The sequence below is a fragment of the Heterocephalus glaber genome, unplaced genomic scaffold, assembly GCF_053883595.1.
Source record: "Heterocephalus glaber isolate CG9 unplaced genomic scaffold, H.glaber_assembly_v1.0 deba00000331, whole genome shotgun sequence".
Classification (NCBI taxonomy): Eukaryota; Metazoa; Chordata; class Mammalia; order Rodentia; family Bathyergidae; genus Heterocephalus; species Heterocephalus glaber.
The window spans coordinates 33,900,634-33,912,905 of NW_028258142.1; positions in this window are offsets into that span (position 1 = coordinate 33,900,634).

Sequence of the window (12,272 nt, forward strand, 5' to 3'; positions counted from 1 at the left end):
TTATTGGGATAAAACCTAAATAGGTTTACTTACTAAAATTGCTGCAAGACACAACAATCTAAAAAGCACTTTTCAACCTTGAACTGCAACATCCCTTCAGTTGGCCAATGTGTAGAGGAGATCTTTCTGGTTTCCACCTCAGCCAGGCACACTTGCATCTGACTAGCCTGTTGTAGGGACACTGGTTATCTGTCCCAGGAGAAATGTCATTCTACATGCTCATCAGATGGCTGACAAGGAAGACAACGTGTTAAGGTGTTCATTTGGGCTCTCCCCACACTTGGCATATCTTTTGTCCGGATATTGGCTACCAAACTGGTGCAATTCAGTGCAATCTATTTAAATACGAAGCATGCCCAAAAGCTAGAGTAAAAACTGTTGATTTGCACTTATCATACTTCCACCATGCAGTTGTCCAGCTTTCCTTTTTACAGACCTGTCCTTTTCATCAAAACATGCAATGAAATCAAACTACAAATTAGAAATCCACAAAGGAATAAAAACCGGATTTTGTACATAACAAAAATCTGCATTGAAAAGGTATAGAACTAAGTATAAAATCAGTTTAACTGATGAAGAATTTTAGATATATCTTTAAAAAATTTTACTGGTACATTTTAGGTATACAGTATGACATTCATCATTGGAAATTTGCACCTTTACATAATCTCCCTTGGTTCTTATTTTTTCCGCCTTCCCCTGCCCTCCCTTCAAACCTCCCTATTTACAAAGACTTTCCATTTTTTCATTTTCTCATATTCCATTCCCTTCTTTCCCCTGCCCCTCACACTTCCCTTCCCCTTTGCCCCTTTTCTTCCTATTTCACATTATCTATTATACCTTTTAGTCCTATTTACACTTGTTTCTCACACTAGAGAAACTATTCAGTATGTACACGTGTGTCCTATTTATTTCACTTAAGAGTATGGCCTCAATGTGCATCCATTTAGCTATAAATGTCTCTAATTTCACATTTTTTATGGCTGAGTAGTATTCCATTTTATAAAAAAACAGGAGACAAGGTCTCACTTTATAGTTTAGGCCAGCTTCAAACATGTAGTAGTTCTCGTGTGTCTGCCTCCCAAGTGCTGAAATTACAAGCATGCAGTATCATGCCCAGTTTATTATAATTATATTCTTGACAACCACATTAATAGAAGGCAAAAACATTGATTCAGATGGAAAAGTAACAAGTTCAAAGTAACAGTAGGCCACGCATGCAGCCTAGGAAGCTACACTACAATAGAATATGTTACTGTACTCCAAGCTACATGACCTTATTGGTTATAGCATAAATGGAATTTAAGATAATATGCCAGATCATTCTACCTCTTTTTTTAAATGCTGTGTAAAAGTAAGATTACTGTGAAAGTCACTTTAAAAGTACTTTAGGGAAGAGAGGTTATTGCAGAGGAGGGAAAAGATATTTCTAAACAGTGTAGTCCAGGAAGAACACAGACAAAATATACTGTATGTGCAGTGTTCAACCATGGACTCAGTTTGGAGGGATGGAGAAGCTTTAGAAGCAGATCAAAAAGTGAATACTGTTGTTACTTGTCTGAACATGCATGAAAATTGGACATTACTGAGCTGCTCCATTTATGGTAGGCAGAAATATTTGACAGCCACAAACTAAGTAGATGGTACTGTGAAGCCCACATCTGAAAGCTTAGGTAGCTGGTAGGTAAAAGCGGTATGCCTGTACTTTCATAACATACGATGAGATCATTCTATGGAGTAGTCAGTTGACAGCAGTAGTTTTTAAGAATGGCAGTCATGACCAGGAAAGGGAAGGTTACAAGGGAGGGGGTGGTGAGAAAATTGCTCCATTAGTAGACACTGTGTGTGTGTATACACCACAACTTACTTTTTTACTCATTTATGTAGCTGCAGTTTGTTAATCTAGAGAACCCAGAGCATTGTAGCAGATGTTTGTATATAGATTTTTCTGATGTATCAAGTCATCAGAGACCTTAACCACTGCCTAACAGCAATTCTGTAGGGAGACCACCCATCCTGAGCCTAAGCTAGAAATTCATTTACTCTGATTTTAAATCTTAAGATTATTTTTGTGAGAGATCTTATCTACATTGGCTGGTTATTGACACTGCACACTAAGTGCTATGTAAACTTAAGATTTTAATACAAAAAATGACCCACTTTTACATGGTCATTTGCAGTTTAAAAGTATGCTTTGGCTGCAGTGAGGGAAAAAAATGAAGACAAGTAAACCTAGTTTGCCATCTGGAATGAAAATATTTTATAGGTACTTCTTTGTTGCCCTTTTACACTGAAAAAGTGGATTACTGTAGTGCCTTTGTTTTACCCAAGAACCACAAGCTACTTCACTCCAACTTTTCAAGCAAGATCTTGAATAATAGCCTGTAGTATCCCCACATTTTAAGAACATACTTAGTCAATCACAAACACATTTTCTAAGGAATTGAATTTTATAGAGATAATTGAATTATTTCATCTGTAACAGAATTAGCGGCCTGCAAAGCACTGTGGTTTCTTACATAAAGGAAGTAAGAGGCAAGGGAAAATATAATATTTAAATTCCAAAATTAAAACCACTGGCAAAAAACGTTAACACTCCAAGCATTTAATCTTTAAAGCATTATCTTCTTATCTATCATTCCAGTTCCCAGATACTTAAAATAAGAATCAAATATAAGTTAATAAAGTCAAGCTAGACTTGGAATTTATACTCACAATTTTCATAGTCAGTGATTAGTTGGGAATATTGAACATAAAATCCTTTAAACTGGGAAATGGCAGGTCTATATGACTTAAGTCTGGTTGTCTGGATATTTCTCAGCAGGGAATATAGCAATATCTTAAAAGCTAAACAATGCTAGCAATGGAATGCTTGAAGAAAACAGTGCTATAATGATCAAATACTTCAACTATCTTGGGTAATGGAATAAAAACTCAATTGCCTTTGAACAAATTTTTGTAGCCTTTAGTGATTTGGGCAGAATAACATTCTGCTGGTTTTAAGCCTTGGTTATCATTTCTGATGTAATGGAAAATACAGTTGGACTTAGAATCAAAGGTCTGGGGTTTGGACCCAGAATGTGCCAAATTACGTGTCTTTAGATAAACCATTTCATCACTCTGCCTCAAAGTCCCTTATTTCCTTAAATTCCCCCAAATTGGGAAGTTAATCTTCAGAGTGATTAAGAGGCTGAAGTGAGAACACTTGCAAGAGCCCTTAGTACAAAGTACGAGCCCCATATTAGATGGCTGAATCTGCAGTCTGCAAAATACAGAATGGTAACTGAAGGTGTTTACTAACAATCCTCTGACAAAAGTTGCAAAAGATGTCACTCAGAAGTGTCAAAACCTACTGGGACAGTTACCTATTGCCACAAGAGTAATGCATAGCAACCACAAAATCCCAGTGGCACTGTTTATTGTGCAGAATAAACGTTTTCTTTATGAGGTAGGTCAATCATGCAACTGGATGTTTCTAGGTAGCTCTCTTTCCTGGCTTCCTGGGAAGTTAGCCTGAACCATTTTTCACATGCCTTTTGTCCTACATAGGGTAGCAGCGACAGAGCCCACTCAAGTCCCTTTGAAGTCAGCATGTTTTACACTGACCAGCAATCATTAGAAGTAAACGACATGGCTAGGCAGAGTGGAAAGCACTACTGAGTGCTTAAGCAAAGGGAGAGGTCATAAGAAAAGTGAAGGTTGGTGTACTAGGAGAATCTCTGCCCTGTCCTTGCTTTTGAGTTGACCAGATGCTTTAGTCATTGCCACCAATGAGGAAGATGGGAAAAAACTGAAGTGGTCTCATGCTGGGTCTCAGCAAAGCAGCTCTTTGGTTCAAAGTATTTTCAATTCATAGAGCATTATGTAGATGCCTATTATTTAACATACCCCCAGGAAGGGGAGTCAAAGCAGTGTGTGTTCTCTGTAAAGGTCTATCATTGCAGTTGTTCCTGACCATTTTCGTGACAATGGGAGCTCACACCCTCTGTCTTCTGAGTTTGGCCTCTAGCCAAGATCCAGGAATCATTCAGAGAAATATTTTCATGATGAATGCATGAACACACTAATGCCACTTCTAAAACCTTTCTGGGATTTCTTGAGTGCAAAGATGCCATCTACCTGGTATCCTTCCTGCTGGCCACTTTCAGAAGCATGTAGAGCTTTAGGAAGCTTTACTGATAATGCTTTAGTAATGATTTGATTTGTCAAGGTATTTTTGACTGACACTGAAAGTTTTTATAGAGCCACAGTTATTTGTTTCTATAGTACCCGTATCAAAAACTGCCTGGAGAGTGAAGCTTGTGTTATCGAAGAGGTTAGTAAGAGATCCTTTTGGAGAGAATATGCAGGCACTCAGTTACACTAGAATGTAGTCAACATCAGCCTCAATTCCATGTACAGTGCCCCTTTACCAACTCCAGCAGGCTGGCTGCATTTCTTGGATATATGTTTAGATGGGCTTCCCTGCTCCACATTTGTTCTGCACAGCCCCGTAGCTTCCTTTGACAGTTTCTTTAAAGACCCAAAAATATTCTGTGATCTTTTATTGGCAGCCTGTGGGTGAGACTTTAACTTTTTTTTCTGGTTCCAAACTTTCTAATATGCCTATTATTTTTGTAAAATACAAAAGCACCATAAAACAAAAAACACCTAAATTTTAACAGCCAAAGAACAGTTATTTGGTGCATGTTTTTTCCAGTTTCTTTTTGGTCCTGGGGATCAAACTCAGGACCTTGTGCCTGCAAGGCAGATGTGGTGCCGCTGAGCTAAATGTTTTTTCCAGTTTCTTTTTGGTCCTGGGGATCAAACTCAGGACCTTGTGCCTGCAAGGCAGATGTGGTGCCACTGAGCTAAATCTCCAGCCCTATTTTTTCTAGTTTTTACTTAGAATCCATATGTGTAGTCAACAGGAAATGTTTGAAGCTTTTCTTACAACACACTCAGCTAGGGAAATTACAAACAATAATAATCTAAAATGCAAGAAGCCAATCACCAAGTCATAGTGGACTTGCAAAAATGTAATTTTTAAACAAGCTTTTGAGGACCACAAAAGAGCTGGGTGTTCTATTTGGAATTGGTGTTTGAAATACAAGAATTTTAGGCATACTTTTCATGATTTGTTTTTTAAATACCCTCAAGTAAATACACTGTATTTGGAACTAAATGTTTTGTCATGTTATGTGGCACAAAATAAAATTATATAGTGAACCAAAGAATTTGATCTGCTAGCATGAAGTGTTCTGTTATAATGAACATAGTTCATTGGATATGTATAGTGTTAAACATGCTAAGTTAATCTATTAGTAATATTATATTAAAACATTTGTGACTATTTCCTTGCTAATGTTTTGATAAGTTGTTTAGACAGTTATTCCAGAGTCTTTAAATTTTCAAATTATAAATGTATTCAAAATATTTTTATGGTGGTCATTTTATATTTTTGGTATCTTCTAAAGTTACACAATTATATAAGAACTATTTCTCCTAAAAACTTTTGAACAATACATAGGTACAGTTAAAAAAAGAAATTCCCTTCCATCTCAACCAATTTTCACTGCCAGCCCTGGAGAAAATCTGTTAGTACTGTTGTCTTTACTAAATATGGTATGAAAGCTAAAATTTTCAAGGAAAGCTGATCTAATCTCCAGGCTCTAAGAGACTGGTGGTGGGGTATGCCTTTACTTTTGATTAGGTGACTACTCTTCTGACCCTAGTGTGACTCCAAAACTTTCATCCTTGAGCTCCTCTCTCAAGACAATTCCTTACCCCAGTGGCCAAGGAAAGGTTTCCTGTGCCCTGGAGTGCTCAGTAGTTCTGGCAGTCCTCTCAGACTACATCAATTGCTCTGCCATTTTCAATTCTCAGTCACCACTGATCCCTTCCTACAGCCATGTAGGCGAGGTAACTCCCTCTTTATAAGACAAGAGGAAAAATCGGGGAACTTTTTTGTAGCCCCTGTCACTACTTTCCATCTCTGCTGTTCACAACCAAGGATGTAGACCTGTTCTTAACAACCATGTCGCCTTTTGGTGCCACGCCCCCCCCACTACTGTCACTTCTCCACCTGCTACAGTTGCCTTTGGGTGTTTACTTGTCCTGATTTAGAAGAAGTGTCACCCAAGGCTAACTGGAGTCCCAAGGAGAGCTTTTAAAATGCAGATTTCCTAGTCTCAACTGTGGGCTTCTAATTTAGCAGATCTGAACTTGGAGTGCAGGGTTCTACATTTTCAGAAAGCCTGGAGTGATGACCAACCAGGACTTAAACCGCTGCTGGGGACCACATCCCCTGTGGCCTTCCCAACCATGACCATCGTATTCTTCCCTCTTCCCACCTCTCATTAAACTCAGGCCGTGCAAAAGAAAGTTGCAGTTTCTTCTTGCATCCTATTAATTTGAAATTCCTCATGAATCCCATCTGGCTTTGGAGGGTGTGGGAAGTGGTACATGACCTTAAACTTGCCAGTCAAAACTAATGTTCTCCTCTGGTCCAGGCTTAAAACTGCGTCTTTGAATAAATATTCCATATTTTTAAGCTTCCTCCTATTTTTCGGCCCAAGGTGGCATCTAGTGGATTTAGGTAGGGGTGGGGTCATCTTGAGAGCCTTGGAAGCAGGTTTTCTAATGCACATGCTCAGGTCCTTGACAGTTCTGCTCCTTCAGCATCTCCCTGCTGTCTCTATTGGACATCACTGTTCTGGCTGAATTTGCTTGTTGATGTATGTGGACCACTGGCTTTTGTTCACATGGTGGCATGACTTGCTGCTGCCCACAACTCTGCCATTGCCTTTGGTCTCAAGGTCTTCCTCTAACAGCCTCCGTTTTCCAACTTTAACACTGTAAATTGCTTAGGATTTGGTGGGTCGGAAGGGAGGATGTTGGAACTTTGGGATATCCTGAACATCTTGTTCAAGCTTTGAGAAGTTCTCACCTCTGCACTAATGCTGAGCCAGTGCTTCCATTGCAGTGTTGGGTGTGTCCCTAAAACATATTAGGCATCTTAGCAGCTTACAGCCTTCCCCCAGCTATGCCTAAGCAAGTAGTTCACTAACCCTGATGCTTTAAAACTCTCACATTCCTGCCCTGCACTTGCTGCCTATTTCTAACCTGGGCAATTTCTGTTTAGTTCTCCCTACTTCTCTACACAAATTCATTCATGCACAAATGCACCAGGCTTGACCCTGACAGTGAGGAAGGGTACAATTACAGTTGTTTTTATTCCTTTCCTAAACATTCTCTTTCCCCTCATCGGAGTCATTCCATTTCCTCCCTGATATGCTTTTTTGGAATCACATCCTGAGTTTCTGCCATCTTTGGTTTAGAGTAAAACTTAAGTTTAATCATCAATGCTTTGCTTTTGCTATGTGAATGGAGCTCTTAGAATTTAGAACAACTTTTTTGTTCCCAACGAAGCCGAACTTTAAAAGCTATAGGCTGGAGATGTATTTAGAGGTAGAATGCTTGCCTAGCATGTGTGAGGCCCTGGGTTTGATCACTAGCACCACAAAATTTACCTATCTTCCTAGAGATGCCAAAGACTAATCAAACAAAACAATGAAAGACTCAGTAGGTCACATCTGAGTAGTGGTTGTGTTATATCTCTAGTATACACCCTCTCCTTCCCTGTGACTATGAGGTGCGTGGCTTCAATTTATTGGAAAGGTGGCTTGGAGGCATTTACAAGGAAAATGAAATCTTCAGTATTGTCAAAATATTGATCCAACCCCAGATATACTTGTCACAGACTTGCTTTTTCTGCCTCCAGTGCCTTTTCCTGTTATAGTTCTCAGGACCTTGAATCCTTTTCCTGATTGCTTGACATAGCACTGTTCATTTCCCAAAGCCCAATTCAGATTTCACCTGTATCATTTAACCTTTGCCATTCTCCCCAGCTTTCATTGCCCCTTCTTAGCACTCCTCTGGTCATTTTTTTAAACACTGGTGAGAGAGCATTCATCATAATCATGACTAGGCATCCTTTACTCCCTTGCTGTGAGTTCCTTCATACTTTGGAAAGCTCTCTGGTCTTTGCATTTCAAATATACCCATCTTCTAAATGCAGTATAAATTTGATCTCTGTAAAGTAAAATTTACTCCCTTCCTGTTGCAGTAGATGGCACCAGTACTTGTATGTTCATGGAATACACATGTTCTTGTTCATGCACAAGAACATCTGGGTGGGTTAGAGGGGACCTGGGGAGACAGTGCTAGATTCAAGGAAGAAACCTTGGCATAGTGAGCTCCTGTAATGCATGATGGCTTCCTAAGAGTGTGGCCCTCAAGACAAGTGCTTTAGATCTGATCAGCACCACTTAGGTTATAAGCCCTTTGAGGACAGATAGACTCATTTCCCCGCAACTTTTTAATATGTGTTACATTTTTATATCTGCTTCAACACTTCCACCAGGGTCTTTTACATAATAGGAATGCAAGAGTTTGCTTCTTGATCTGTGGACAGGTGCTCAAAAGACCTAGCTTGATTGACTCTTGGCATGACTTCCTTTCTTGAGAACTCATTTATTTTTCAGTCGTTTTCCTCAAAATGCTTGATATGCTTTCCTCCAACCTTACCCCTCTCCTTTTTCCATAGGATTCCATCTTGATCTGTGGCTATCATTTTTCTCTATTATGATCAAAGGTTTGACAAACCTAGAAATGTGTGTCTGTTTGGAGAGAAGGTGAGGTGAATGAAGACATGGAAATGGGGTCAGTCAAGCCCATGAAAGTACAATGGTTGGTTCTGAAGCACTGCGATAGATTTGAGAGATAGCTTCAGAGCAGCTTTGGCCTTGACTGTGGTTGTGGAAGGCCATAAGTTTTAAGGTTCTGACCCTGTCCCTGCAAGCCAAGCAGACAGCAACTAGGTCTTGCCTTGTTTGCTGCACATTTCAAGACAGTGGCTAGAAGTCAGATTGGCCTGAGTTGAAACTATAGTTACTGCAGTTGTAAAGATAGCCCATGGCACTCTATAATTTGTAGTATGGTAGTGGTCACTCTAACAGAAAAACCTCTAGGTCAGTAATTACTGTCTTTAGAGAACAAGACAAGCATGGAAGTTGTTATGGCATGAGAAAAATATTATTTGCATCCCACAATGTAAGAAAGAAAGAAGATGCTGGATTCAGAAAATCGTGCAAGAGTGTGAGAATTCAGCCAATGCTATTTTATTTACATTTCTAAATCAAATACATTAGTTGATCAATTAGCCTTTGTAGCACCCAGTAGGCACTATAAGAAAAAGACTATTGGAAGGACTGTGACCCATGTTGAGTATAACACACTGTAGAATCAGAGGATGGGAAGCATGGCCAGTGGCACAGAGACCGGGTGGGAGTGGGGTTGGGGAGCAATTCAAAGTGGCCAAGGTGGGCAGAGAGGGTGAGTAACATTTAGCTTTGAGAACATAGCCTGAGTGGAGGCACAGTGGGGATGGTGAGCTGGGGACTGGGTGAAGCAAGACAGGAAGGTAGGAAAGAGGGAGAAGAGACAAGGAAAAAGCCCAAGTGGTTCTGGAACAGGGAATGACTTGGCTGATGAACACTTAGTTTATTCTCACATATGTACAAGGTGGAACTACTTAGTTCTAAAGATTCCTGGGTTAGGTGATTTCTCTCCAGGATGAGAAGCCATCCTACAAGACCTGTTTACCTGGATTGTGGTATTTTCCAGGGCTCCTCTGTCATTGTGCTCACATTAGCTGGTCTGGGCAGGCAGGATAGCAGAAGCCCTCTGACTTCATGTCTGAAAAGATCCGTGCTTCAGGTATATAATTATCAGCATTTATTAGATCATATCAACTCTCTTTGGGATAGCTTTTGGCAGATGCATTTAGATCATACTTAGTCTTTTTGAAAGATTTCCTCAGAAAGTCCACCCAATTCCATATCCAAGTATATCTCAGAGCATGAGTCAAAAGGAAGTGGGTAGTGTGTTCTTTTTGGTTGGAGAATTAAAAAGAAATCTCCACTCAAGAAACAGGTATGTGATGGGGAAAAAAATGATATCTCTCTACAGCTTAATCATCAGGCAAAAAGAGGGGCAGGTAAGTGCTCCTTGATGGACAAAGCTTGCAAGATTTAAAGAGAACTATAGACAGACAGGGCTGAACATTGGCTGTCATCCAACAAAGCTCTTTAAAGATTGGAGTCACTGCTCTGTTCTCTAGCTCTGACCTGGAGGGAAGAGGAGTCTGGGAGTCCTGGCACACACTAAAGAATGCTTAATTGTCTTTCTGGTTCTGGGTCCTCCTTAGGCTCTGAGAAGGAGATGTGGGAGGAGGGTAGGCCATTCCTCCCAAGTGTGCACATCTAGACTGGCTAGGCTACTTTCCAATGCCCCTGTGGGTTTTCTTAACTTCCACCTGGCTCATTTTCCAGCCTTTAGGGATGTGGGATGCCACCCACCTCTCACCTCATCCTGCTTGCTTCTGGCCTGAAAAGCTGACAATCCTTTACTATCCTCAACTAACATCTACCATGGGTTTTAAGGAACTAAATAAAGAAAAGATGTGGGTGGCTGGAGAAACTAGAGTACTGAAGGTCTGACCCCAAAATACAGAGACTGCCTGTTTCTATAGCAGCACAGTTGACCTGCATCTTTACACAGATGCCTGCTTGCTCTAGTGATGCTGTTGTTGAGAGCATTGCTGAAGACCCACTGTGGGCACCTTTAGTTCTTCACTAGGTCAGTGGAAAGACTGCTGGAAACAGCCACAAATTACTCAGCTGATTACCATATAAGGTGCTGTTTGGTGTTGGGAATAAAGGTGGAAATGAAGCAATGAGACTGTGTGTGTGTTTATGTGTTTCATAAATTAACTCTGATATCAGTTTCCACAGAGAAGTCTAGAAATATTTTGAGTGCAGAAAGGCTCACTGAGATAAGTAGGTGGTCTTAGACATAGCCAATGTGTCAGGTACCATGTTAAGAGACATTAAGATTTATAGACATTGCTTCAGTCTGAGCTCCTGCTCTTTGTACCAATGGACCAGACCAACAAGGGATCACTCATAATAAGGTCCCACATCACCAAACTGAAATTAATTTGTTTATCTGACCCAAGAAATTGTAGAGACTGTCATGGTGTTGTACAGCAGAGGAGGAATCAGTGTCAATATGGTTCCTAGTATTTTTGAATAGAAAAGAAGCTCTTTGGGCTGGTGACTTCAGGTAAATATTAGGTTCTCTTCCTGGGCTGTAGCTGATAAAAGGGAAACACCAGGAACAACAGACAATGATTGCAAAAGTGCTTCACAAACTACAAAATGGCATAAAATTTCAGAGAATGAAAAATGTTCATTCATCTTTCCAGATGGAGCCATCTTGAGGGTTATTATTCTGGGATATGCTCTAAGACAGGTTTATTCAAGACAAATCAGAGGTACAAGTTATTTGAGGCAGCTCACCTCAGAGGTGTACAGACTAGATGGAAATGTTGCCTTAATGTACCACATTTGGTGCAGTTTTGCATAGAACACTGAAGTATGCATTGCTACTGAAAGACAACATATGAAATACATCATGGAATGTCACTGCATATATCATGCATTGTGAAGCTGGAGGTGTAGCATGTAGCTCAGTAGAAGAGTGCTTGCCTAGCATGCAAGAGGTTCTGGGTTCTCCAAAAAAGTAAAAGAACATATCATATACTGACTTATCCATAAAGCATTTATTATGTATATTTGCCTGTTACTTTTGTGTGCCTTCACAAAGAACTAAACAAGAAAAGGTGGCATTAGGGTCTAGAGTCCATACCCCATGAGCACATAAGGAACAATTTCTACCTTGAGGTTTGTGGTTTTTTATTTGCTGACACTGATCCTTTCCATTCTACTTTTCTTTATAGTTGTGCAGTGTCACTGGGATCCAAGTGTGGTCAGTGCACGAGGAAGCCCAAGTGTACATGGGAAGCCTCCAGAGTACAAATTCTTACTTCAGCTGTAAGAGCCCTCTACCTTACAATATTCCAGAAAAAGAGGGGACAGATGTTGAGTTCACTATCCTTGGAATCCGGGGAAAGCCAGTCCTAGAAAAAGTTCCAGTCTGCCTGCCAAGAGACAGCCATTCCATAATTAGTCATTATCATTAGTGCGTCTCAAAATCTCTGGTTCACATGCAAATATCCATGGAATGGAGAAGGATTAGCCCATTGACTTCCCAGCATGAATGTTAGAGTAGGCAGAAATACCTAGAATGGGGGTGGGTATGACCAGTATAAAACTTGGAAAACCTGGCCCTATTCTGGGTTTCTAGAGGGGCAGTGGAGGCACGGCTTG